General features: G+C 46.0%; 1 protein-coding gene across 3 annotated transcripts in view; it reads left to right on the top strand.

Moving 5' to 3' along the window:
* The first annotated feature begins 16,877 nt into the window (after positions 1–16,877).
* LOC141107785 (calpain-1 catalytic subunit-like) overlaps positions 16,878–26,627 on the top strand; it is a 94,336-nt gene continuing 84,586 nt past the window's right edge. For 2 of the 3 annotated variants that reach the window (XM_073598758.1, XM_073598757.1), the window contains exon 1: positions 16,878–17,029. The gene's annotated coding sequence lies outside the window, so the exon portion shown is untranslated. The remainder of the gene's footprint in view (positions 17,030–26,627) is intronic. The other variant, XM_073598759.1, reaches the window with a different exon arrangement.

Raw genomic sequence — 26,627 nt, 5'->3', positions numbered from 1 at the left:
CAGGAATATTCTTATTACATCTTCACAGACCAACTCGGTACCAGGAGGCATGGGAGGTGAGGGAGGCAAGGGTGCGACTGCAAAGCTCAGAGACAAATGTACAGGAGGCTTGCGCCAGCGCAAGGGTAGGGCTTATATTGCAGCCATCACCGACAATCACGCTAGGTCTTATTTTCAGGGAAACAGGGTAGCCAGAGTTCAGTAACCAGATCAGGTAGTCAGCCAATGCCAATGTCAGAGAGCCAGAGATCAACGTAGTAGTACATATACTACACCCTCAGTATGGCAGCTGATAAAATCTTTAATGGGATAACTTTGTCCAGTATTTATAGATGTAAAATCTGTTCATTTCAGTTGTGGCTTCTTAGAATGTTGACAAGCGAAACAATATTTACAAGGATAGAACCCCTTTCCAGTGAAGAAAGTGTCGGACTTTCCTGACGGGAAATGTTGGATGTGAGCTTGTTGGCAGAAAGTCCGACCGTGTGTATGCTCCATCAAAACATTTGTTGTTGGACTTCTCCAAATGTAGCGCACAATTCTCTTCTTTAATGGGACAATAATGAAACTGCTTTGCTGGTGATACTGAGTTATTGCAATTGAATTTTCAAAGGCATTTTTTTCAAGTATATGTTCTTCAATGTAGCTGCAATTTACAGTATGTGGGAAGGACGAAGAGACCTCTCATGGTCAGGATTAGGGAGCATGTCCAAAATATTTTAAAAGGCTTTTCGAAACACAATGTATCTAGACATTTCACACAGGCACATAATAATGACCGCACACATTTGCAGTTCTAGGGTATTGAGAGATACAACAAACCCTGGAGGGAGGCACACAAGGTCAGATCCATTAGCCAGAAGAAAGAATCTAAATGGATACACACTCTACATACTCTTACACCTGATGATCTTAACGTCGAATTTGACCTGAATTGTTTTTTAAGCAATTTTTGATCTTCATTTTGGGATACTTATTTATTTATTTATTTTATTATACACCTCTTTGCCTCATTTCCGGCACGCATATCGATCCATTTTTCGATGATCCTATTCATTTGTTTATGAATTCTAATTAAGAGGTCCGTATTATATATACATCATCTGGGTATTATGTTATGTCTTAATGGTTTTATTTTTTTATAAATTTTTTTTTAAATATACATTTTTTAAATATTTTTTGAGGCTTATTTTCTATTCATTATTTTTGTGTTTTGTGAGTTCTGCAATATTATACGCAGTCTCTCTACCACCATTTTACTTGCCACATCGTGGTGGGTTTTAGTATTGGTTTGATTATCTATTTATACTTGTGGCTACAATTCAGCCCATTTATCTATATTTGTCATTTCCACCTGAAAAATGGCTGCCACTGTGGTGGAGACATGGAATCCAAAAATGGTACAAGAGTGGCTGACAGGCATTTTATAGGTGATATTGGGCGCCCCTTAAATACCTTTTGTTTTTACAATGAATTGGGGTTTTTAAATTGGAATACCAAATGGGTCAGGAGTGGCAGGGTATAATTAATTTGTCATAGATAAGTGATAGAGAAAAGAAAAGAAGCGGTCAGTGGAGCAGTGGATACTGCCATTACCATTACAGCAGAAGATCACTGCCATAGCAGAGCATGCTAATGTCATGTAATTACAATAAACCAGGCACTAAAGTAGAGTGCATCTGTCATCTGTAAATCTGAGCCCCACCTGCTAGTGGCTCATCATCATCTTTTTCCCTATGATGATTATTGTGCTGTAAAGTAATATTTGCTGTCACTCCCAGGTCTGCATGAGGTTCCTGGGCAAAGCAGGGAACTGACTGTTACAAGAGTATTGGCAGGAGCAAAGTGCAGCCTGAGTCACCTGGTCATAATGTCGCTATTTAAAGTAGTACTAAAGGCAAAATAAAAAAAATTACATATGTTGCAGTCTTTCACTAGCATTATCAAAGCAGTCTTTTTTTTTTCTGAATCCCAACTGCAAGCTATTTTTTTACCTGTTGATCCTAAACTTCCTGTGTCAGACCAAGCTGTCCAGAAAAAGTGACTTTTAGAAAGTTGAAACAAACTATTGAACACTGCCAGGGGTGCTTACAATGATGTATAATTACTGTATGTAAAACCGTTATCCCATTAAGATTTTTTTTTTGTTGCTATAACTGCTTAAAAAGTGTTAGCTGGAGTAAGTAAGGTTTTAATTTTTAGTCACTTATGTATTCAAATCTACTAGTCCATCTTAAACTAGCCAAAATTGAATCTTTGCTGGTTGAGCAGGGAACGGCCGAGATTCGAATCACCTATGGGCAGGCTGAATGTACCCAAGTCAATCAATCGATTGGCTTGGGTACAACCAGCATGTTGGATTTTTGGCATGCAATTATTGCCAGCGGCTATAGCTGCTCGCAATAATCACTGTGTTCTCCCGGCAGGGACGGCTCACTGCACCCCCCACCAGGAGAATACGATCGGGGAATTGGGGATAGTGGAAAGAGAATTGAACCATCTATGGCCTGTCTACCCTCTCCAGACAATGCTGCTGTCCAAGGATGGCTCTATTGCTCCTCCAGCTGGAAAACTGACACTTCCAGGAGGGTCAATGTTCGTGGTCCCCTGCAGTTCTCACTGGTTCCTCCTGCTGACCTACACACCTTGGCAAAACAGAATTGTGGCGTGAAGGTCACAGGGAGGAACCAGTGAGAGCTGTTGCATGAAATACATATAAAGTAGCTGTTTTACCTGCCAAAGGATCTCGTCTTAGGATTTATACAGCTGTGGAACACAGTACTGCCAGGCGTATGACATCACTTACATTTAACAAAAGGTGTGGTGTCCTCTCTCCACACTTTCTAACTGAAAAGTGAAGGGGAAAAAGTAAACTGATGAGGTCATTCCTCTGCTCACTATGCCGTCTCCTGCTCTGAACATGTTCCTTATGAACACATTGGCATGAAACACACCTAATTGGCTCTTAGTACTATATTGCCTTTACTAGATAGAACATTACTGTACAGGGATTGAAAGAGGGTGATACCAAGTCAAATTTAGGTACATTTAGAAAAATATATGGAGTGATTTTTCTCAAATCGCCTTTCAGGACAACCTTGGAGAGAGCGCAGTTCCGCCCATTTTCCAGGAAACACGTGTAGCCTTTAAATCCTTCCTCTTCCACCATGGCCTCAGTTATTGTGTTTCCTCCGCCATGGTGGAAGTGCATGCTGGAACCAGGGAGCTGCGCTCTCTCCAGGGTGGAGGGGAAAGGGCTTACCTTAGTGTTTTTTTCTGCTTGGAGTGCAGTGACCATCCCAGCACCCTCCCGGTACAAGTGTGGGGGGGGTGTTCCGGAGTCCCCAGCCTCTCCAAGCTCAGGGGAGCAATGGCCAGCAGGTAGTGTCAGCGTTGGTGCGCCCAGGGTCCGAAGTATGGCTCAGGTGGGCGGGCAGTTCGCGCTGTTGATCGGCGGCATGTCCCGCATCACGGTTCCGGGTCCTGGCTGGCGGGTGATGTCACGTCCGATGACACAGCTTCCTGTGGGGGCGTGGCGACAAGTGGTTCCCGTCTCCTGGAACACAGAGGCCAAGGGGGCGGGTCTATCAACTGGTGCTTCTGCTTCTGGTCCTCGCTGGTGACGCCGAAACCGGGAAACTTAAAAACAGATGAGTCTTTTCATTCCCCACTGCGCTCTCTGCTATGATGGACGAGAGACCGACAGCTATGGTGGAAATAGGTGCCACAGGCACCGGTCAGGCCCAGGTAAGAGGGGTACAGTGGTGCCTTTATTCTTCTCCATATGGGCTTATGTTGTGTTTTTTTTTTTTTTTTCATGTGTTCCTCCCTGTAGGGAGCCTGTTACTACAGGGTCAGAGGTTACTTCTCTCGGACCCTGCAGTTTGGTTATGGTGGTTGCAGTAATTTGGGTTTTACACTGAGGGACATCTCTTTCTCTCTCTTTGCTGGTGGTGGTCTGTGTTACTTTGCACTAGGGGGCAGGAAAGGTTAAGGACCCTTAGAGAAATGTCGTCATTCTCGTTTCAGGAAAAAGTTTTAGGGAAATCTAAACATTCAAACCCACCCAGTCAGAGGAAATGCCCTTCATGCAAAAACCCCCTCCGAGAGTCTTGGCAAAAGGCAATGTGCAGGTCCTGCATTAAGGACCTGGTCGAAGAGGAAACATCCCAGCAATATAGGGACTTATTTTCCTCAGTACCTGAACTCACAAGCTCACTGGGCTCAGTCAAGTCTTTGCTGGTCCAAAGTCCGGCAGGCCAGGTTGAACCCCAGCAACCACCATCTAGCCCCAGGGCATCTACCTCTAGATCCGTAGAGGTTGGGGACGAGGGGGCAAGTACACTTCCCTCCCTCAAGGATTCAGATGACGAGGAGGAAGAGGAAGACGATAGCAGAGCCTCTAAGTACAAACTGTCTTTAGAGGAAGTGGACGACCTTTTGAAAGCAATTTACACGACCCTCGACATCCAGAAGGAGAAGGTGCAACTGTCGGTCCATGATAGACTGTACCAGGGTCTGGATGACACCAAACACAGAGTGTTCCCAGTCCATAGAGTTCTATCAGATACGGTCAAGAAAGAATGGAAGGACCCTGAAAGAGACCCCTTCCTTTCCAAGACCCTTAGGAGGCGGTTTCCCTTTGAAGACAATGAGTCTGAGGTGTGAAATAAGAAACCGCAGGTGGATGCTGCTTTTTCGCTAGTGTCCCGTCGCACAGACCTGGCTTGCGAGGACATGGGGGTGCTGAAGGATGCGATGGATTAAAGGTGCAGACACCCTATTGAAAAAAGCGTGGGATTCCACATTGGCCAGCCTCAGACCAGCTATGGCTTCCACGGTTGTTGCAAGGAACCTAGAATGTTGGGTGGAAAAGCTGAAGAGCCATGTAGAGGCGGGGACGCCACGGAAAGATCTTTTGGAATTCTTTCCGTTAATACTGGGGACAGTGAAATACATGGCCGACGCATTGGCTGAATCAATTAAAAGGTCATCAGCACTGGTGAATTCAGCCAGACGCGCTGTCTGGCTAAAAACTTGGTCTGGTGACACAGCCTCCAAGATTAAGTTATGTGGCTTATCCTTCTCGGGGGATCTTCTTTTCGGTCAAGACCTGGAAACAATCTTGGACAGGACAGCCGACAAGAAAAAGGCTTACCGTTCCAAAAAGAAACCATTGGTTAAAAAGAATTTTCGTGCTGTTCAAATGTCCCGTAAGAGTAGGGAAGATGACAAGAACCGCTGTGTCTCCCAAAAGGGTAGGGGAAGAGGAGGAGTTCTCTTCAGATCTCCCCCAGACCAGCCTTCAAAAAACAAGTGACAATCTCACCCCAGTAGGGGGAAGATTGTCTGCCTTTCTCCTACAATAGAACAGAACATCTTCAAGCCTGTTCGTAAGGAATGTTATCTCCCAGGGATACAGTCTGGAGTTTTCAGAGCCCCCCCAAGCAGGTTTTACGTTATTATTATTATACAGGATTTATATAGCGCCAACAGTTTACGCAGCGCTTTACAATATAAAAGGGAGACAATACAGTTATAATACAATAAGATACAGGAGAATTAAGAGGGCCCTGCTCAGAAGAGCTTACAATCTAATAGGGTGGGGCAGGTGGTACAAAAGGTTGTAACTGTGGGGAATGAGCTGATGGAAGTGGTAAAAGATTAGTTAGAGACGTTATAGGCTTCCCTGAAGAGATGAGTTTTCAGGGATCGCCTGAAGGTAGCAAGAGTAGAGGATAGCCGGACAGGTGGAGGTAGCGAGTTCCAGAGGATAGGAGAGGCTCTGGAGAAATCCTGGAGACGAGTATGAGAGGAGGAGACGAGAGAGCTTGAGAGTAGGAGGTCTTGAGAAGAGCGGAGAGGAGGATTTGGGTGATATTTGGAGACATGATTGGTGATGTAGCTCGGGGCAGAGTTGTGAATGGCTTTGTATGTTGTGGTTAGTATTTTGAATTTAATTTGCTGGGTGATTGGGAGCCAGTGTAGGGATTGGAGGAGAGGGTTGGCAGACACTGAGCGGTTGGTAAGGTGGATAAATCTGGCAGCAGCATTCATGATAGACTGAAAAGGGGATAGCCTATGGAGAGGCAGGCCAATGAGAAGGGAGTTGCAATAGTCAAGGCGAGAGATAACAAGGGAGTGAATGAGGAGCTTGGTGGTTTCATTTGTAAAAAGGGGCGAATTTTAGAGATGTTACGGAGGTGAATTCTACAAACTTTTGATAACGACTGGATTTGAGGCTGAAATGACAAGTCAGAGTCTAGGATTACACCGAGTACCCTGGCGTGAGGGGAGGGACTGATGGTTGCATTGTTGATTTTGATGGAAAAGTCGTGGAGGGGGACACGGGTGGGGGGAATATTAATAGCTCAGTTTTAGAGAGATTTAGTTTAAGGTAGTGGTGCGACATCCATGCTGATATGTCAGTTAGTAAGTTAGTACTGCGAGAGGAGACTGAAGGAGTGAGGTGAGGAGTAGACAGATAGATTTGGGTGTCATCAGCGTATAAGTGGTATTGGAAGCCGTGGGCGGTTATCAAGTGACCAAGGGAGGAGGTGTAGATAGAGAAGAGAAGGGGTCCAAGAACAGAGCCTTGGGGGACCCCCACAGAAGGGGGCAATAGAGAGGAGGAGACAGAGTTGTAGGTGACACTGAAGGAGCGCTGTGATAAATAGGCAGAGAACCAGGATAGAGCAGAATCTCGGAGACCAAGGGAATGTAGTTTATTGAGAAGGAGTGGGTGGTCAACAGTCAATGTTACGGCTCTTCCAAGGGATCAAGACAAAGCTTCAGCAATGATGAACCTATTACAGGATCTGATTCAACAAGAAGTGATTTCCCAGGTCCCGAAACATCAGGAGGGCCGAGGCTTCTATTCTCACATCGTTCTGGTGAAAAAGCCCTCTGGGAAGTATCGATTGATTCTAAACCTAAAGATCCTAAACAGATCAATTCTTTACAAACATTTCCGCATGGACACAATCCATTCAATAACAAAACTGTTGACTCCAGACTGCTTAAATGGCATCCCCAAATCTAAGGGATGCTTACCTACACGTCCCGATTGCTCAGGCTTCCCAACGTTTCTTCCGGTTGACCCTCAACCTAGGGTCATCGGTTTGGCATCTTCAGTTTAAAGCTCTGCCTTTCGGACTATCCTCTTCCCCCAGAATTTTCACAAAAATAATGGCGGAAGCTCTGGAGCCTCTGAAGTTAGGAGGAATTTCGGTCGTTCCAATTCTGGACAACCTGTTGTACTTTGCGGCAACCAGGGAACAAGTTGTGACAAATCTTCAGGTCTCACAGACTCACCTCAAGAACCTAGGGTGGCTCCTCAATCTGGAGAAGTCAAATCTAGAACAAAGACAGGAAATAAGATTTCTGGGCTATACCATAAACTCGGTGCTTCAAAAAGTTTTTTTGCCAGAGGTGAAGTTGGAGAAGATCCTTTCTGCAGTAAAACAGATTCAGACGAATGTTTCAATCTCAGTCCGATCAGCCATGACAGTGTTAGGACTTCTCATGGCATCAATCCCAGCAGTACAGTGGGCCAGACTTCATTCCAGAACACTCCAGATGAACATCTTACAGACATGGTCGCATCAGGTGTCGTTGGAAAAGCAGTTCAAACTTACCTCAAAGGTAAAACGTGCACTCTAGTGGTGGAGGGGCTCAGCCAACCTGACGAAAGGTCTCTTCTGGGTCTTTCCACTAGACAAGCGTCTAACAACAGACGCAAGTTCATGGGGTTGGGGAGCCCACCTGGAAGGCCAAACCTCTCAAGAACTCTGGTCCAAGACACAAGCCCGAAAATCGTCAAGCTGGCGGGAACTAAAGGTCATCTTTCTTGGTCTTCTAGCTTTTCAACAAGTGGTGAAGGGACATCACATTCAGGTCCTCTCAGACAATATGACTGCTGTAGCATACGTGCTCAAGCAAGGAGGAACCAGAAAGCAGAAGTCTTATGGATCTAGCCAGTCAACTACTTTCTTGGGCGGAACAGAATGTGGTCTCTGTCAGCAGTTCACCTAAAGGGTTCTCAGAATCTGCTAGCAAACCTACTCAGCAGAAGGAAGGTGGTGGAAGCAGAGTGGAGCCTGAACCAAGAAGTTTTCTTGATGATCTCCAAAGCATGGGGGCAACCCAAGTAGACCTGTTTGCCATCCAACAGAACTCAAAGGTACAGGAATTCTTTTCTCTTTACCGAGAAGACCAGGCTATAGGCATAGATGCTCTCGCACAACCGTGGCATTAGCAGCTGTGCTATGCCTTTCCCCCCTTTCCGCTGATACCAATGGTCCTAAGAAAATTCAAAGAAGAAAAAGCCAACATGATCCTGGTCACTCCCTTTTGGCTAAAAAGACCCTGGTTCACAACACTACTAAATTTGGCCACAGAACCTCCATGGAGGCTGCCGCTCAGGAAGGACCTTCTAACACAGGGCTCTGTGATTCATCCAGAAGCAGACTGGTTGCATCTGACTGCATGGCTTCAGAGGAAAACCTCCTAAAATCCAAAGGTTTATCCAATAAACTAGTAAAGACCCTACTACTCTCCAGAAAGGAGGTAACTCGGGCCATATACCTGAAGGTCTGGAAGAAGTTTAATTCCTGGTGTACCTCTAAAAGCTTTCAGGTCAAAAGCGCTGTTAGTTCTAGAATGGCAGCCAGCACCCTAAAAACCCAGGTGGTGGCTATTTCAGTTCATTTTGAAAAAACTCTATCCAGAGAAGTCTTAATTTTGAGATTCTTCAGGGCACTGGCATGAAATAGGCCTGTGGCCCTCAAAGTTTTTCCCAGCTGGGACTTATCTATTGTTTTACAGGGTCTCATGGGGGCTCTGTTCGAACCCTTACAGGAAGCATCCTTAAAAGATGTATTTCTGAAAACAATCTTCCTAGTTGCCATCTCGTCGGCAAGAAGAGTCAGTGAGCTTCAGGCCCTGGCAGTCACAGGACCTTTTCTTAAAGTTTTTCCAGACCGAGTGATCCTTCAAACGGATCCAGCTTTCCGACTCAAAGTTTCTTCAACCTTTCATCGTTCTCAGGAAATAGTTTTGCCCACTTTCTCCTCAGCTCCTGTCAATCCAGAAGAAGAAGCTTTCCACACATTGGATGTAAGGAGATGCCTGCTTCATTTTTTATCAGTCACGAAGGAGTTCAGAAAATCAAATGCCCTCTTTGTGATTTTCTCAGGTTCTCGCAAAGGGGAGAAAGCTTCTAAGTAAGTTTCTCAGTTATTCTCTCCAAGGTTGTCTTGAAAGGTGATTTGAGAAAGGCATAGTTAGATTTACCGGTGACGGTATTTCTAAGAGCCCTTCAGGACAACCGCTATTTCCCTCCCTTTGTATCTTAGAAGTGGTTTTAAGTATCTATCATGGTTGTTTGTGGTTTTCTGTGCTTTGTTTTCCAGTTTGACGGAGACCACAATAATTGAGGCCATGGTGGAAGAGGAGGGATTTAAAGGCTGCATGTGTTTCCTGGAAAATGGGCGGAGCTGCGCTCTCTCCAAGGTTGTCCTGAAAGGCTCTTAGAAATACCGTCACTGGTAAGTCTAACTATGCCTTTTTTTTTTAATGCTAAACACCTTTCTTGCACAGTTGTACAGGCTCCCATCCTGTACTAAATGTTTTTACTTACCAGTTAAGTCATATGAGAAGTGATATGAGAAGCAAATGGATTAATTTAAAGAACAATCTGTAGATCTCATTTTAAAAAATGATGTGAAATACCTTTCCTGAGCTACTGTACACTGTGGTCACGTGATTTCCACAGCTTACTCCGCACTGCACTGCATAACCACTAGATGGAGCTAAGAGGCAGTTAGTGAGGTGATCATCAGGCATCACTGCAGGACAATCCTTTGCTTTATCCGTGGGCACACAGAACTGCTTTGTGCTGTTGCAGCCACATGGCATTATTCTAAAAAAGCATAATACATGTACATTTAAGTATTAAAGAAAAATCATCAATACAGCAAATGGATTTAAATGTTTTGGTAAATGAAATGCCAATTAGCATTAAATATAATAATTCTTTAGGGGTAAATAGAACATATGCAGTGAGAGTGGCAACGCAGAAGTTTGAGGATCAGCTGCCACTCTGATGAGGAACTCCAGGGAAATGGCAGAATCCACCATGCATTTAATAGGAAATAAAGGAAAGGTTGGGCACACATTTAGAAAAAATTATTTTAGAGACAGTGGGCTCCATTCACAGACCCAGATCACATGCAGTGTGTAGGTGTCCAGATACATTTTCCCTAAATACCGCATGCAATCCTGAAAGTATCAATTCACTATACCGTCCTGTGGTATTTACCGCAAAACGATCAGCAAATACTTAATGAACAGGTGCTAAACTCAATTCACAGAAGGAAATTAATAATTAAATCCATGCAGTAATTAAGTAGTGATCCAGGCATGCAGTATTTGGGGAATGTGTACAGGTTGTTAACGAGTAGGTGGCCGCCAGCGTCCTTAAATAGAACACAACATGGTTGTTAAGGAGTGGGCGGCCACCACGTCCTTAACAACCATTGAGTCATCAGCTGTCAGCAGGGTTCCTCACTGACAGCTGAATGTAAAGAAAAGAATTGCCGGCAATTAAAAATTAAGAATAAAAACGGCGTGGGGTCCCCCCAATCCGTACGGTGCCCACCATGTGGCGGGCATCGTGATTGATGATGGGTCTACACTGGGGGACATTTTTTTTATTGTTATGTTTTTTCAATAAAGGACTCTTTTTGGTGAATGAGTGGGGGTACTATGTACCCCTACTCATTAACATAGAGGGGTGCCGTTATCTGCGCGCCCCTTTGTGACAGGGGTCTTCCAGATATCGATATGCCTCCCCCCTGGCCAGGGTTATGGGGGAGGCCCTTGTCCCCACCAACATGAAGACAAGGTGCTTGGGGGATCCCTGCCCCAAAGCACCTCCCCCATGTTGAGGGCATGTGGCCTGGTATGGTTCTGGGGGGGTGCTCATTTGTCCCCCCTTTCCTGGCCTGCCGGGCTGCATACTCGGATAAGGGCCTGATACGGATTGGGAAGGACCCCACACAGTTTTTTTCTTAATTTTTCTTTTTTTTTTTTACATTCAGCTGTCAGCATCGAACCCTGCTGACAGCTGATGACTCATCGTTTGTTAATGATGACGGCAGCTACCCGCTCCTTGACAACCAGTACACATTCCCCAAATACCGCATGCCTGGATAACTACTTATTTACTGCATGCATTTAAATATTTATTTCCTTCTGTGAATTGAGTTTAACGCCTGTTCATGCGGTATTTGCTGAGCGTTTTCAGCGTTTTGTGTAGTGGCATTGGGAGGAGGGGCTGACCCGGACTATAGCCTCAAGTGGGCCCCCAAAAAGCCCTGGATCTCGTATTGCCCATTGACAATTATTAGCCCTGAGTCCCAAGGCCTGGGGTTGGCTGGGAACTCAGGGCTATACAGAACCAGACTGGCCTGCCGGGATTGCAGGAGATTTCTCAGCAGGCCCGCCTGCCCTGGGGCTGCTTTACAGGGCTGATCCTGGGCAGGTGCACGGGCTGCCTCTGAAGGGAAGGGGGGGAGAGCGCCACCAGATTACACAGAGTGGAGATCTCACACTTACCCGGCGCGGCCGCAGTGTCAAACAAAGTCTCGCCTCCTGGACTGGCTCCTATGATGGACGCAGTGTTGCCAACCGTCAGTATTTTTACTGGCAGCCAGTAAAAAACAGGCAATTTTCTACTGCCAGTAAAAGGAAAACGTTGCCAGTAAAAAATATGGCTGTGATGTTCGGCTCGGTCCAGAGCCAGCTGAGACCATCTGAGTTCCTGCTACAGTGTGTTTGGGCAGCTCTGGTGGAGGCAGTGCCCGAGCATGTCATGTGATGTCATGGTGCAAGGGAGCCAAGCAGAGCGGCCAGAGCCTCGTGTGCGGATCTGCAGGACAGGAGCTGGGCAGGTCGGGAGTGGGACTGTCAGTTCTGTTTAGACTGGAGTGGACTGAAGGGACCAAGAGTCAACTTCATGTGTGTGTGTGCCTTCCTATTATAATTTCTTGCCCACCTGAGTCCTGTCCCTGAGCTACTTACTTACTATATCAAAAATAAAATAAGAAATATGGTTTTTGCCCTAATATCTACCTTAAGTCACATTGCTAATTGCATATTGTACTTGTTTGTAGCCTAAATACTAAAATTTGCACTTAAAACTGTAGTTTTGTAACTTTTGCAAATGCCAGTAAAAACTTGGCCGTGCCAGGAAATTTTGGGTGTCGTGTCAGTAAATTTCAATCTGGTAGGTTGGCAACACTGGATGGACGTCACACTGGTCCAATGCTGGGACGTGTGACGTCCATCATAGGTCCTGGTCCAGGAGGGTCACTGATCAGGCTGCTATGATGGGCACTGGTGAGGCTGCATTGATGGGCACTGGTGAGGCTGCATTGATGGGCACTGGTGAGGCTGCGCTTATGGGCACTGGTGAGTATAATACACTCTTCAAATGTGCTTTAAAATGCATGGTTTTCCCTTTTGTGAACAAGAAAAAAAATGACGTTATGCAGTTGGGCTATTATAATAATTCTATGGGGCTGGTATGAAATTATTTCCAGGGATGGTTTTTATTCCCAGTCCGGCCCTGGGGCTATAGTATGCAGTTTACACACATCACCATCACCGGCTTTAGTGTGGCCTCCATCCAGTTCCGGCCTCCGCCCAGACTCAGTGTGCTGTCACTGCGGCCCGCCGGACAGCACTGGAACAGGCCGCAGCCAGGCAGCAACCAGCAAGTGAGCTTAACCCCCCCCCCCGCCATGATGTCGGGCTTGGGCTGGACTTACTTTAAAATGTGGGAGGGGTTATCAAATTTACCTTCAGGCTGAGGCCCCTAGTCTTTTTCCCCACCTAGCAACACCCCTGGTTTTGTGGTAAATACTGCAGAAAGGCATAGTAAATTGACTGACACAAATCTGTTGCCTTTTGCAGTTGTGTGCACACAGCCACCAATTGCATGTATGTTTGCGCTCACTAAAACACATGGTACCGCAGTGCCATGCATTTTGGTGGGGCTTAATTTAAAAATCTTCTCAGCACCTTTTTACATGTTTCACAAGCATAGAGCAGCCTAATAAAAAGACGCAACATGAGGGAACACGCAAAAAAGCGATCGTGCTCAGACGCACCTCCTATGTGTGTGCGGGAGCCCTCAGACTGGTGTGCCCCAGGATTGTGTGCAGTTAAAAAAAAAAAAGGTTGAAATCACTGCCCTAACTGAATGACAAACCCACCTGACAGGGTGACAGTGCAGGTTGTCACCCTATAACAGGAAGTCATCCCTGGAAAATATTGGAGTTTTGCTGGCAGCCTCATATGGTCCAGTCATCTGCTGTGCAATAAGTATTCAGAAGGAGAGTTTATTGATTTATCCTGTAAGAAACTGTCGTAACACTGATCTACAGATTTGTTCTTAGTACCTGAATGGTATAGGATGTGACGATTGTGCTCTCAATCTCACCCTATGCAGAGATTTTCCAGCTCATGGGAAAACAATCAAGGCACCAGCAGAAAGAGTGATTGTCACTGGGGTTGGTTAACTCCACATCCCATACACACACTCACATAACAATGCACTTACTTGTGCTCTCCTGTGATGTGACCCATAATCAATAATAACCCAAAGCCTGCTGTTGGCTGACGTCAGAGAGCCACTCCAGGCTCTGGAAGGATCCAGACAATAATGAGATCCGCCTAGATTCCTAAACGGGACCTAGATCAGCCTTTCAGCATGCCGCTGCTCCCGCCCCTTCCCCAGCCCGGTGCTACAGTGATTAAATCAGGCGGTGAGGAAGCAATATCACTGTCTTATCACTGTCTGTCGAATGCTTTCTGAAAAGTGACCCACCACAGATCGCTCTTCAGAGGGTGACACAAGTGCACACTAAGACTAGGTTCACATTGATGTAATTCTGCGAGCCACGTTTTGAGCGCGCACGTCAGCCCATTAGTTTGGGCAACTGTGCCTCCTGAAACGCAAGGAAAAGTTTCCTATACCGTTTCTGGAATCACAGCCCGGTTCCCAGGGTATGTGTGCGATTTCCAGTGGTTAACGGCACCCGCGCGCATCCAGCACATTTTTCTGTTTGTGTGGTTGCGGCTGTGGGAACAGGTGCCCCGAGACCCATTTGTTCAGCAGTGGGGAAGCTGGGGGCAGAAAGGGGACTATTTAATACTTCTGGGGTGAGGGCGGAGTAATCTGCAGTGCTGCATTTCCCAATAGTCACGGCTTGTCTCAGCCGATTGACATAGAAGAGGCGGGCACCTTAATTTTATTATTGGGAGAAGATTACTCCGTCTACACCCCAAAGGCATTAAATAGTCCCCTTTCTGCCTCCAGTCCCTCTGCTGAACAATAGGGGCTAGGGGAAGTTTTTTGTTTTTTTTTATTGCTGCACCAGCGCATTGAGAGGCTGAGCCAGCTGCCGATCAAGCATCTGGGTGGATCCGTTCAGCGCCTGGAGCGGCTTTCACTCACTCCCCTGTCAATCTATTTTCTTTGCAGCACCCTACTTCTGAAAGTAGGGGCTACTGGAGCCAATGGGACAGTGCTGATCAAACTGGGAAGTCAGTGGATTGTAACAACCACCAAACATGCCTATGTGCCAAACTCTGCACCCTGGAGGCCGCTGCGATTGCCAGTGTACCGTTTATCCATCCTATTAAGTGATGCCACTGGCACAGGGAAGCCATGTAACCAGGAGATCTACTGGAGCTAGTAAGCAGTTAATTCAGCTGTTGGTGGCGACACTGTTGCACAAGGTGGTGGATGGTGGAGTCTAACAACAATATTCAAGATTCACTATTATAATCATTGGTGGACTGATTCATGGACTCTTGTTTTTTTTTTTTTTTAATTTCATTTTCATGTGAAGTATACTGTATGTATATGATGCCGATGTAATAGAATAATCTACAGACTTGAAAGTCTTGCAAACACAATCTGGTCTTAGAGCACCCTCTGTAGGCAGTTGCATTAAGTTGCAACTTAATCGCTGCCCACCTTCTAATAATGTAAGTTGCCTTGCTGCCATGCTGATCTTTTGGCTTTTAAACTTTCCAAGTTACCGAGCCAATAAGTGTCTGTTGGCATTTTGACTTGACTTGACCTGCTACATACCTTGTCCCAGCTCATGGACTTAGAAAGTGTTGGAACCATAGGATACACATAACGGCTAGGTATCCATCATTTTCAGGAGGTGGCTTCTTCCTGGATTGTTAGTCGCCTTTATTTATGAACACTCCTAATTTTTTTTTTTAGTGGGTGTATAGAGGTGTTGAGAAACATCATAGAAGGATCTACAATGTAATGCTGGAAATTTGAACTGAATCTTTTAAAGCGGTGGTAAACTCTAGAAATAAAAAAAAATTCCCCCTGAAAGGCAATGTCATAATGTGCTAGTATACATCGCATATGCAAATTATTAAAGACTTACCTTAAAGTGCTTGTAAACTAAAAAAAAAAAAAAAAACCTGCAAGACAAAGGCATAATAAGCTAGTATGCATAGCGCCGGGGCCATTCCCGAGCCAGCTGCCCGAACTGCCGCTGAGGGAAGAGCTGCGCCAGCCTTCGCAGCCCCATTGCGCAAGTCCTGCCGAGGAAGAGGATTCCTCCCGGGCTGCACCGCCACCGCCTGTGACCGGTGCTTTGGTGTAAGAGCTGGAGCGTCCCTAGAGGCAGACTCCATGGGGCTCCTAAGGCGGCGCTGGACTGTGGGAGAGACCTCCAGGCGTGCCGTGTACAGCCGCTGCAGCCTGTAGCTGGGACATCAGGGTCTCCAAGTCCCCCATAATGGTAGGGCAAACAAACGGAGCCTTACTTGTGGAAGTTGTTTCCACGCTCTTCCCCTTGCAACGGAAACACCCCCAAAGCTCCACCCCTATCTCCATAACCCCCTCTGAAAAGCCCTAACAATCCCTGACACGCCCCCTATCTTACCAATACCTCCCGGTCTCTAAACCCCATTAACCCTTGTCATTCCGGCCCTCCGTTTATTGCCTTGGGGTATACTACAGGCCTCTCTTTTTTTTATTTAAAAGGAAAGTAAAAGTTCAAGAAACAAACGGCTGCCGTCACAGGGGTTCCCACCATTATTTTAAAAATAAATAATGTTAATCTTCCTGGCCTCTCTCGTGCAAGGTCACTGCTCAGGCCTCAAGCTTAGGCTTTTGGTCTGGTCCATAAACCACCTTACACAGCACAGCTGTGTTCACGCACAGCTCTGCACTGCTCTCAGCTTTCTAGCCCCCAGGCTCAGGACCTCTGTCGGTTCCATTACAGACTTCATAAGCACTGTGCAGACATGCACGCCTCTGACTTCTCTCTTGCAGCCTCACAGAAGGTGGGGCTCCACTGTCAGACCTTAGATTATACGTATTGTGCATACCTGCACAGGCACCCTTCTTGCCTCCCAAAGCTCTTCACATTCTCTAAACTCCAGACCCCGATCAGGAAGTAACAGAACAGGGAAAACCAGAAGACCAGTTTTCTCCACTGTAGACTGATCTTCTGGAGCCCCTCACTCTGCATTCATGAGAACCTTGTGTGCTCTTTACCTCTATTTACACCACGGCAGGGCCCAGCACTGTCACAACATGCACCATGAATAGCATTGCATGGGCTTGTAGTTGTTCCAAGCATATGTGGAGAGGACACATACTTATTGGAGACTTGCATTGTAGCTTTATAGGTTAAGATACCCAACTATGCACGTCACTAAGACACCAGAAAAATAGAAGTGGGAAACGCTGGGTTAGACCATGCTGGCAAAGCACGTTGGGTCTTGCAAAGTAACCACAACTGCATTTAAGTTTGCATAAGAAGCCTCTCCCTAGAGAACAAAGGTTCCCAGAAGTCTTTGCAGTTTTCAGGTTGATCCAGATCTGTATTGCTTCTCTGAGCAGCACAGCATGTCTGAATGTGTCTGCTGAAGACTGAGCTTTCCCAGAGGTGTCTTGGCTCCAGCCCTGTGACCTCCTCAGGTAAAGGGGTGTAATGGGGGAGTGTCTGCCAGAGTAGAGTATACAATGTCAGCCCTGACCGTGTACATGGCTCCCTCTACACATACTGCACACACTGTCACATGCTGCACGGCTAATATAATTTTTGGTTTCACTTCTTTCTTAAAGAGAGAGTCATGTACACTGCGGAGTACATGAATGTGGTTTGACTGCACTAATGAGGGACAATGGGCTGATTTGTAATACCTGGATGGAAGAAAGGTGTGTGTTCTTGCTAACAAGTCATTGACGTGTTTCAGCCTGCAATAAAAAAAACAAATAAACATTACTGATTGCTATGAACAATGATGAAATTTCACAAAGTTCAAAATAAGTCCCAATTTCCATAGATCAGAGTAGGGAAGGGTTAAAACCCCTACCAGTTTATCTTTTTGCTGTCTGTGTACTGTTGGGGACATTTCCATTTACTTCCTGTCACAAGGATGCCACAGGAAGTGAAAGGAACAACTTTCGCAAAGTGAGGGAAATTCCCCTCGAGGGGGCTCATTTGCCTTTGTGCAGTATTCCATGAAAAGCAATCCACTTTGGATCAGAGGGCATTTGACAGGTGGCGAAGTGTTATGTCACTTTCTCACTGCTTGATTTAACCCTGTAAATGCCGCACTAGTGCGCTGCAATCGCGTGCGTTGCATTCAGTTGTGGGGTAGTTGCAGCACTCCCCCTAATGCCCCGTACACACGGTCGGATTTTCTGACAGAAAATGTTCGATGGGAGCCTTTTGTCGGTAATTCTAACTGTGTGTAGACTCCATCTGACATTTTCCATCGGAATTTCCGTTGCAAAAAATTTGAGATCTGGTTCTCAAATTTTCCGACAACAAAATCCGTTCGCGTAAATTCCGATCGTGTGTACACAATTCTGATGCACAAAGTGCCACGCATGCTCAGAATCAACAGAAGAGCCGCACTAGCTATTGAACTTCATTTTTCTCGGCTCCTCGTACGTGTTGTACGTCACCGCGTTCTTGACATTCGGAATCTCCGACCAACTTTGTGTGACCGTGTGTGTGCAAGACAAGTTTGAGCCAACATCCGTCGGAAAAAATCCATGTATTTTGTTGTCGGAATGTCCGATCAATGTCCGATCGTGTGTACGGGGCATTAGACTTGCATTGGTGGGTAACGCCCACCTAATGTGACATGCTATTTCATTTTGCCATGGCATTGGTACAGCTTTGAGCAGGCAGACAGGCAGGCTCAAGCGCCTGGCTTTACCATCCCCTAGCTGCACATGTGAATGAATCCTTAAGCCTCTTTCACATGGGACGGATTCCGTTCAGAGAAGAGCAGGCAGATGGCATATTTGTGATCGTTCAGTATCTGCAGAACGGGCACGGACACGGGCAGAGGCTGCTTTTGCTCTATGGGCGGCTGGGAGTAAACGGACTCCGCTGTCTGTGTACACCCGGCTAAATCCGATCCACTCTGCCTAAATGGCCTTGCCTTTTTTTTTAGGGGGCCTGATCGGACCGGGAGGTAGGTAGGTGTAAATGGACACAACTCCGTTTACACCCACCTGTCTGTAGGCATGAATGGGCCTTCCAATCAGGTCAGCCTGAAAAACTGACAGGCAGACCTGATCAGAAAGCCCATTTAAAAGGGCCCTTAAACCGATGTTCCCAAAAGGGGTGTTCCCAATGGGGATTTCCCCTTACCTCTTGTTCTGGGAACAACTCTAAAATTTTCAATTTCCCCTTAATTTTTCTCAGTTACAATGGTCACCAGTACAAATAAAGGGATGAATCTCCCCAAGGGAGATAAAGGCAGCAATAAAAGCCTGGCAGATGATCTAAACCTTCCCCGTATTTTTTTTTTTTTTTAAGTTTTTCCTAGAAATACACTTTAAAGTAATTGTAAAGTCTAAAATTTTATTTTTTTAAAATAACAAACAGGGTTATACGTACATGCTCTGTGCAGTGGCCCCAAACCTCCTGTTCTCGGGTCCCCCCGCCACAACTCCTGGCTCCTCCTCTTTTTGGTGTGCCACCATAGGAAACCTATCATGGGACACCTGCGTGCTTGATCTCAAGCTGTGTGCTGCTTGTGTCCATTGACACAGACGGTGAGGATCGGCCCTTAGTCTACTCCCTCTTCACAGAATTTAATTGACAGCAGTGGGAACCAATGGCCTCCACTGCTCTCAGCCAAGCCTGAGCGAGAAAAGGAGAGAGCCGCTGCAGACAGGCACAGAGCTGGATCGAGTGAGGGCTCAGATAAGCATAAGGGGGTGAGAGGGTGGTACCTAACCTAAACGTTATTTCATACTTTAATGCAAGCTAACCTATCATATGTTTTTGCTAATTGCCTGTCTGTTTCTGACATAAATATTTTTGAGTCACAGACTCAGAAAATGAATGCTAAATATAAGATATAAGAAAAGTTTCTGAATTCCTTTTCTCTATACAGCACTTGTTCTGGGTCAGCATTCCAGAAGGCATTAAAGCCAAAGTTTTACCATGACAACTGGGTAACAAGCATTCTCAAAAGGAGTGTTCAGCGATGACATTAACTTCACATTAGAGTGTCTCTTTAAAGCAGGGGTGTCCAACCTTTTGACATCCTGGGCCACATTGGAAGAAGAGGAATTGTCTTGGGCCACACATAAAATACACTAACAATAAGGATAGCTGATTAGTAGAAAAAGTTGGGCAGATCACAAGTTAATGATCACAGATATAGATTATGTACCTATCTGGGTAAGGCTGCCCATACACGGTGCAAATTTATTTTCTGCAACCAATGGTTGACAGGGGAATCCCTCCTACCGGTAGACAGAGAAGACAGTGATTATTGCTAGCAGCTATAGCAGCCGAAAATCTGGTAGGCTGGTTGTACCCAAGTTGATCAATCAACTTGGTACAGTATCTCACAAAAGTGAGTACACCCCTCACATTTTTGTAAATATTTTATTATACCTTTTCATGTGACAACACTGAAGAAATGACACTTTGCTACAATGTAAAGTAGTGAGTGTACAGCTTGTATAATGGTGTAAATTTGCTGTTCCCTCAAAATAACTCAACACACAGCCATTAATGTCTAAACCGCTGGCAACAAAAGTGAGTACACCCCTAAGTGAAAATGTCCAAATTGGGCCCAATTAGCCATTTTCCTTCCCCAGTGTCATGTAACTCGTTAGTGTTACAAGGTCTCAGGTGTGAATGGGGAGCAAGTGTGTTAAATTTGGTGTTCTCGCTCTCACTCTCTCTTACTGGTCACTGGAAGTTCAACATGGCACCACATATCCAGAGGTTGTCTTTGGGAAATAGACGTATGAGTGCTGCCAGCATTGCTGCAAAGTGTCAGAAACCATGAATCGGACCGAGACAGAAGTATAGTTAAATCACACTTGTTTAATAATAAAAGTAAATTGAACATAATCAAAACATAGCCAAAGTTCGGTAACCGTAACGGATAGTCAGACAAGCCAGAAAGTCAGGAAGCCAGGGAACAGTGTAGTGGAACAGCAAGCAGGATCTGGAGCCAGAAGAAATGTCAGCCAAGCAAGTCTTTAACAGGAACGCTGGAGAAGGAAGGGCTGAGCCCAGCCCTGACAGTACCCCCTCCTCAATGACCCCTCCCCCTCGGAGGACCACCAGGCTTGAGGGGAAAACGTCTATGGAAATCACAGAGGAGGACAGGGGCGTGTACATCTGAGGATGAGACCCAAGAGCGTTCCTCCGGACCATACCATTTCCAATGCACCAGGTACTGTATGCGCCCACGGAACCTACGGGAGTCAACCATGGACTGTACTTCATACTCCTCATGGTTCTCAACCTGTACAGGGTGAGGACGAGGCACCGAGTTGGTAAAGCGGTTGCAGGCCAAAGGTTTTAATAAGGAGACATGAAATACATTTGAGATAAGCATATTAGAAGGAAGGTCTAATGTGTTAGCCACTGGGTTAATCCTGCGAAGAATACGGAAAGGCCCAATAAACTAAGGTGCAAACTTCAGAGAGGGAACACTAAGTCAGAGGTTGCGAGATGACAGCCAGACTCTGTCCCCAACCTGGTAGGCCGGTGCAGGCATCTGCGTTCAGCATGAAGTCTGTACCTATCATTAGCATGTCGTAAAGCCTCCTGAACTTGTGCCCAAGTGGAACGAAGACCATGGAGATGCACCTCTAATGCAGGAATACTCTGTGGAACAAATGAGTCATGCAACATGGAAGGTTGGAAACCATAGTTCGCCATAAACGGGGACAATCGGGAAGCAGAATTCAAGGCACTATTGTGAGCAAACTCCGCCCACGGTAACAGGTCTGACCAGTTGTTATGAAATGTCAGAAATACCCTGTTTCCCCGAAAATAAGACCTAGCGTGATTGTCGGTGATGGCTGCAATATAAACCCTACCCCCCAAATAAGCCCTACCCTGTTTCCCCAAAAATAAGCCCTACCCTGAAAAGAAGACCTACAAGGACTTTAACTAGGGCTTATTTGGGGGGTAGGGCTTATATTGCAGCCATCACCAACAATCACGCTAGGTCTTATTTTCGGGAAAACAGGGTATAGTAACGTAGGAATTGCTCCAAGGACTGATTGGCTCGTTCTGTAGCCCCATTAGACTGCGGGTGATACGCAGAGGAGAAAGTAAGCTGAATTCCCATCTGTGCACAAAAGGCTCACCAGAACCGGGTCACAAACTGACTACCCCTGTCCAAGACAATCACCTTGGGTAGCCCATGTAAGCGAAAGATCTCCCGAGCAAAGATGGAAGCCAGTTCCTTAGATGTGGGCAACTTCTTAAGTGGACTACAATGAGACATTTTTGAAAACCGGTCAACCACCATAAGGATAACTGTGTTGGCCTGGGAGTTGGGTGACTCCACAATGAAGTCCATAGACAGGTGGGTCCAGGGCCTCTCCCCATTGGGTATGGGTTGTAGGAAGCGCACTGGAAGGTGTTGTGGAGTCTTACTCTGAGCACACAGGGAACAGGCAGCTATGAAGGCGGTTACATCAGCACATAGCATAGGCCACCAGAATTGTTGGGAAAAGGCCCGAAAGAGTTGATTCTTCCCAGAGTGGCCAGCAGCCTTGGGAAAATGGTAAGTCTGGAGTACGGCAGTACGAAGACTCGCTGGGACAAAGCAGCGGTCACAAGGTTTCTCAGGAGAAACATGGACCTGAGCAGCAAGAATTTTGGCACCCAAAGGAGAAGTGAGGCTAGTGCGAACCGTAGCTAGAATACGATCAGGAGGAATCACAGGAACCAGAACTGACTCCATTATGGAAGTGGAGGAAAATTGTCGTGACAAAGCGTCAGCCCTTACATTCTTAGTACCGGGTAAGAATGAGACAATGTAATTGAAACAAGAAAAGAGCCCATCGTGCCCTTCTGGGAGAGAGGCATTTAGCCTTAGACAATCATGTGAGATTCTTATGGTCAGTAAGAATGAGAACCGGCACAGTGGTACTTTCGAGGAGATGTCTCCATTATTTTAGGGCTAAAATGATAATAGCTCTCTGTCACCAATCTCGTAATTGCACTCCACAGGTAACAATTTCTTGGAAAAGTAGCCACAAGAATGCATAGCGCTCTCAGAAGCAGGACGTTGAGACAGAACGGCGCCAACTCCTGTCTCAGAAGCATCAACCTCAAGGATAAAAGTTAACGTAGGATCAGGATATGCCAACACAGGAGCAGAAACAAAGGCAGCCTTCAGACTCTCAAAGGCCTTAATGGACTCCAGAGACCAACTCTGTGGGTTACCGTCCTTTCTGGTCATATCAGTCAGGGGCTTGACCAGAGACAGGAAGTTACGATCAAACTTCCGATAATCAGGGCTTTTTTTCAGGGGGAACTTGGTGGAACTCAGTTCCACCACCTCTGGCTCAGACCCTTTGGTGCCTGCTCACCACAATCACTCGTAAACACAGAAGTCTGAGTTCTGTGTTTACCATTGACAGCTCTGCACTCTGTGTGTAACCCCCATGAACTCTGCACTCTGTATGTAATGCAATCCTGATATGTAATGCCCCTTTAATACCCTTCTACTGTTTGTGAAATATGACCACACCCACTATTTGATGTGATTTGTGGGGAGGGGTTTTGGGGGGTCGTGGTTGAGTTCCAGTACCTATTGTTTGAGAAAAAAAGCCCTGCCGATAATAGTTGGCAAAGCCAAGAAAACGCTGCAGAGGACGTAAACCCACAGGTCGGGGCCACGGTAGAACTGCTGAAAGTTTCTCTGGGTCCATCGAAAAACCAGCAGTGGAAACTACATTACCCAGGAATTTAACCTGTTCACAATGAAATTCGCACTTCTCCAATTTACAATAGAGATTGTTTTCTCATAGTTTCTGAAGCACATGACAGACATCTGTGTAGTGGCTCTACAGGGACTTGGAAAATATGAGGATATCGTCGAGATAAACCACCACACATAACTGCAACAAATATCGTCGAGATAAACCTCCTGTAGATGAGATCAACTTTTTATAATGTTTCGGGACGCCCTGGGTTCCAATCACAGAGGATCCCCAAGATTCCATCCTGGTTGCCGGTTCATGATATAAGCCTGTTTGACTCACAGAACGTATGTTCTTTTGAGTTCAAACTATCTGGTAAGCTTACATCTGCCTTGGTGGGGGCTTCATTGCACTGGTGTTTTCAGTTTTTATTCGATTTTGACGCCAATGCAGTGAAAAGGATCTTCACTTTCTTCACTATACACTGTGGACTATACAGAACTTTTCACGGACTTTCTCTATATATGACTTTTTTGCATTTAATTTTTTAGGCACATGTCATATGTGGTATTTTTTGCATTTAATTTTTATCAATTCACAAGGCACATGTCACATGTAGTATTTTGGGTGATTTTCCATTTATTTCAATAGATATTATGGTTTGTAGATATAATTTGATTCACTGATATTTTGTGATTCACTTTTCAATGTTAATAGTTGGTGTTACCCAACCCAAATATTTAAGCGCTACACACAAATCTCGGAGGGCATTGTTAATAAATTCCTGGAGAACTGCCGGAGCGTTACAAAGGCCAAAAGGCATTACAAGGTACTCATAATGGCCTGTTCTGGTATTAAATGCAGTTTTCCACTCGTTGCCCTCCTTAATCCTCACAAGATTGTATGCCCCTCTCAAATCAAGCTTCGTGAAAACCGTTGCTCCCTTGAGGTGGTCAAATAACTCCGTAATCAACGGAATTGGATAGGCATTCTTAATCGTGAAACGATTGAGACCCCTATAATCAATACAACGTCTCAGTTCACCACTCTTCTTCTTCACAAAGAAGAAACCAGCACCAGTAGGAGACGAGGATTTGCGGATGAAACCTTGAGAAAGTGCGTCTGCAACATACTCCTCCATGGCCTTATCCTCCAAGACCGACAAAGGGTAAACTCGGCTACGAGGGGGTATGGCACCAGGTTGAAGGTCAATTGCGCAATCATACGACTGGTGTGGAGGCAAACTACTGGCTTGACCTTTGTCAAAGACATCGCTAAAATCTTGGTACTCCTTCGGCAGGGAGGAGAGGGAAGAGGTGCACAGGACCTTGGCTACCTTCTGGAAGCATGTCATACTGCATTGTGACGACCAGGAGAGTACCTCAGCATGGAGCCAATCAAAAGAGGAGTTGTGCCTCTGTAACCAAGGATAACCAATAACCAGCAGAAACTTAGGTGAGGAAATAACTTGGAATTGGATTATCTCATGGTGAAGGGCCCCTACGGCCATGGACAACGGAACAGTCTCATGAGTCACATGGGCAGGCTGTAGAGGTCTCCCGTCAAGAGCCTCAATGGCAAGTGGAGTGTTACGCAGCTGCAGCGGAATCGAGTGCTTCGATACAAAGGCAGCATCAATGAACAGGCCTGCAGCCCCAGAGTCGATTAGAGCCTGTATCTCCATGAACAACTCAGCCCAAGAAAGGGTAACCGAAACCAGGGGCTTATCCTTCTTGATAGCTGGGGACAAAACAACGCCACCTAAGGTCTGTCCATGACAGGACCTCAAGGTTCGGGAGTTCCCTGGACAGGTAGGACAAGACTACAAAAAGTGACCTGCCTGGCCACAAAAAAAGGCACAATCTCTCCCTCCTCCTAAGGGTTCTCTCATCCGCAGAGAGACGCGTGAAGCCCAAGTGCATAGGTTAATTTTCACTGACTGACTCGGTACCAGGAGGCATGGGAGGTGAGGGAGGCAAGGGTGGGACTGCAAAGCTTGGAGACAAATGTACAGGAGGCTTCTGCAAGCGCTCCTTAAAAGAGTCTCTCTGAGTCTGGAGTCAATGAGGATGAAAAACATGATCAACTTCTCCAGCTCAGTGGGTATATCTCGGGCTGCTATCTCATCCTTGATGGTATCCAAGAGACCATGAGAAAAAGCAGCCATGAGGGATTCATTGTTCCAAGCAACCTCAGCTGCCAGAGTACGGAATTCAATGGCGTAATCGGCAACAGTTCTTGTACTCTGTTTGATGGACATGAGGCACTTGGCAGCAGAAGCGGAAAGTGCGGGAAGGTCAAATATCCTTTTAAAAGAAGCCACAAACTCAGGGTAACGTAAGACAACAGGTTTTTGCATCTCCCATAGAGGGTGTGCCCAGGCCAAGGCTCTCTCAGAAAGCAAAGATACAAAACCTACTTTGCTTCTGTTGATGTCAAACGCCGCCTGGGGCAGCATCTCAAAGTATATCTCAACCTGGTCGAGAAACCCTCTGCATTGGACTGGATTGCCCCCAAATCGTCAGGGAAGCGGAGCGGAACCAGACAACCTACTTTGCTTTTGTCCATGGAAAACGCCTGGGGCAGCATCTCAAAGTATATCTCAACCTGGAAAAAATATTACCAACAAGGGGATTGACTGCATTTCTGAATTCATGGCCTTCTCCTACTGTAAGAAAGCATGAATCAGACTGAGACAGAAGTACAGTAAAATCACACTTGTTTAATAATAAAAGTAAATAGAACAAACATAATCAAAGCATAGCCAAAGTTCGGTAACGGGAGCGGATAGTCAAAAAAGCCAGAAAGTCAGGAAGCCAGGGAACAGAGTAGTGGAACAGCAAGCAGGATCTGGAGCCAGAAGGAATGTCAGCCAAGCAAGTCTTTAACAGGAGCACAGGAGATAGTCTCTGTGATGTTGACCAAGGCGAAGGCAGAGATCATCTGGGCTGGATGGCTTAAGTAGGCAGGACTGACGAGCAAGATATCATCAACAGGTGAGTCACTGTGGAGAGATAGGAGCTGGCAATTAGCCGACAGCTGAGCGGCCAGCTCAGAGAAGGAAGGGCTGAGCCAGAGCAATGACACAGAGGTTAAAGGGGTGGGGGGTCAGCCTGTCAGTACTCAGACCATACGCCGCACACTGTATCAAATTGGTCTGCATGTCTGTCGTCCCAGAAGGAAGCCTCTTCTAAAGATGATGCACAAGAAAGCCCGCAAACAGTTTGCTGAAGACAAGCAGACTAAGGACATGACTTACTGGAGCCATGTCCTGTGGTCTGATGAGATGTCAAGCGTGAGTGGCGGCAACCAGGTGAGGAGTACAAAGACAAGTGTGTCTTGCCTACAGCCAAGCATGGTG

Source organism: Aquarana catesbeiana, linkage group LG09 (genome assembly GCF_042186555.1).
Source record: "Aquarana catesbeiana isolate 2022-GZ linkage group LG09, ASM4218655v1, whole genome shotgun sequence".
Taxonomy (NCBI): domain Eukaryota; kingdom Metazoa; phylum Chordata; class Amphibia; order Anura; family Ranidae; genus Aquarana; species Aquarana catesbeiana.
This window is presented reverse-complemented; position numbering and strand designations above follow the sequence as displayed.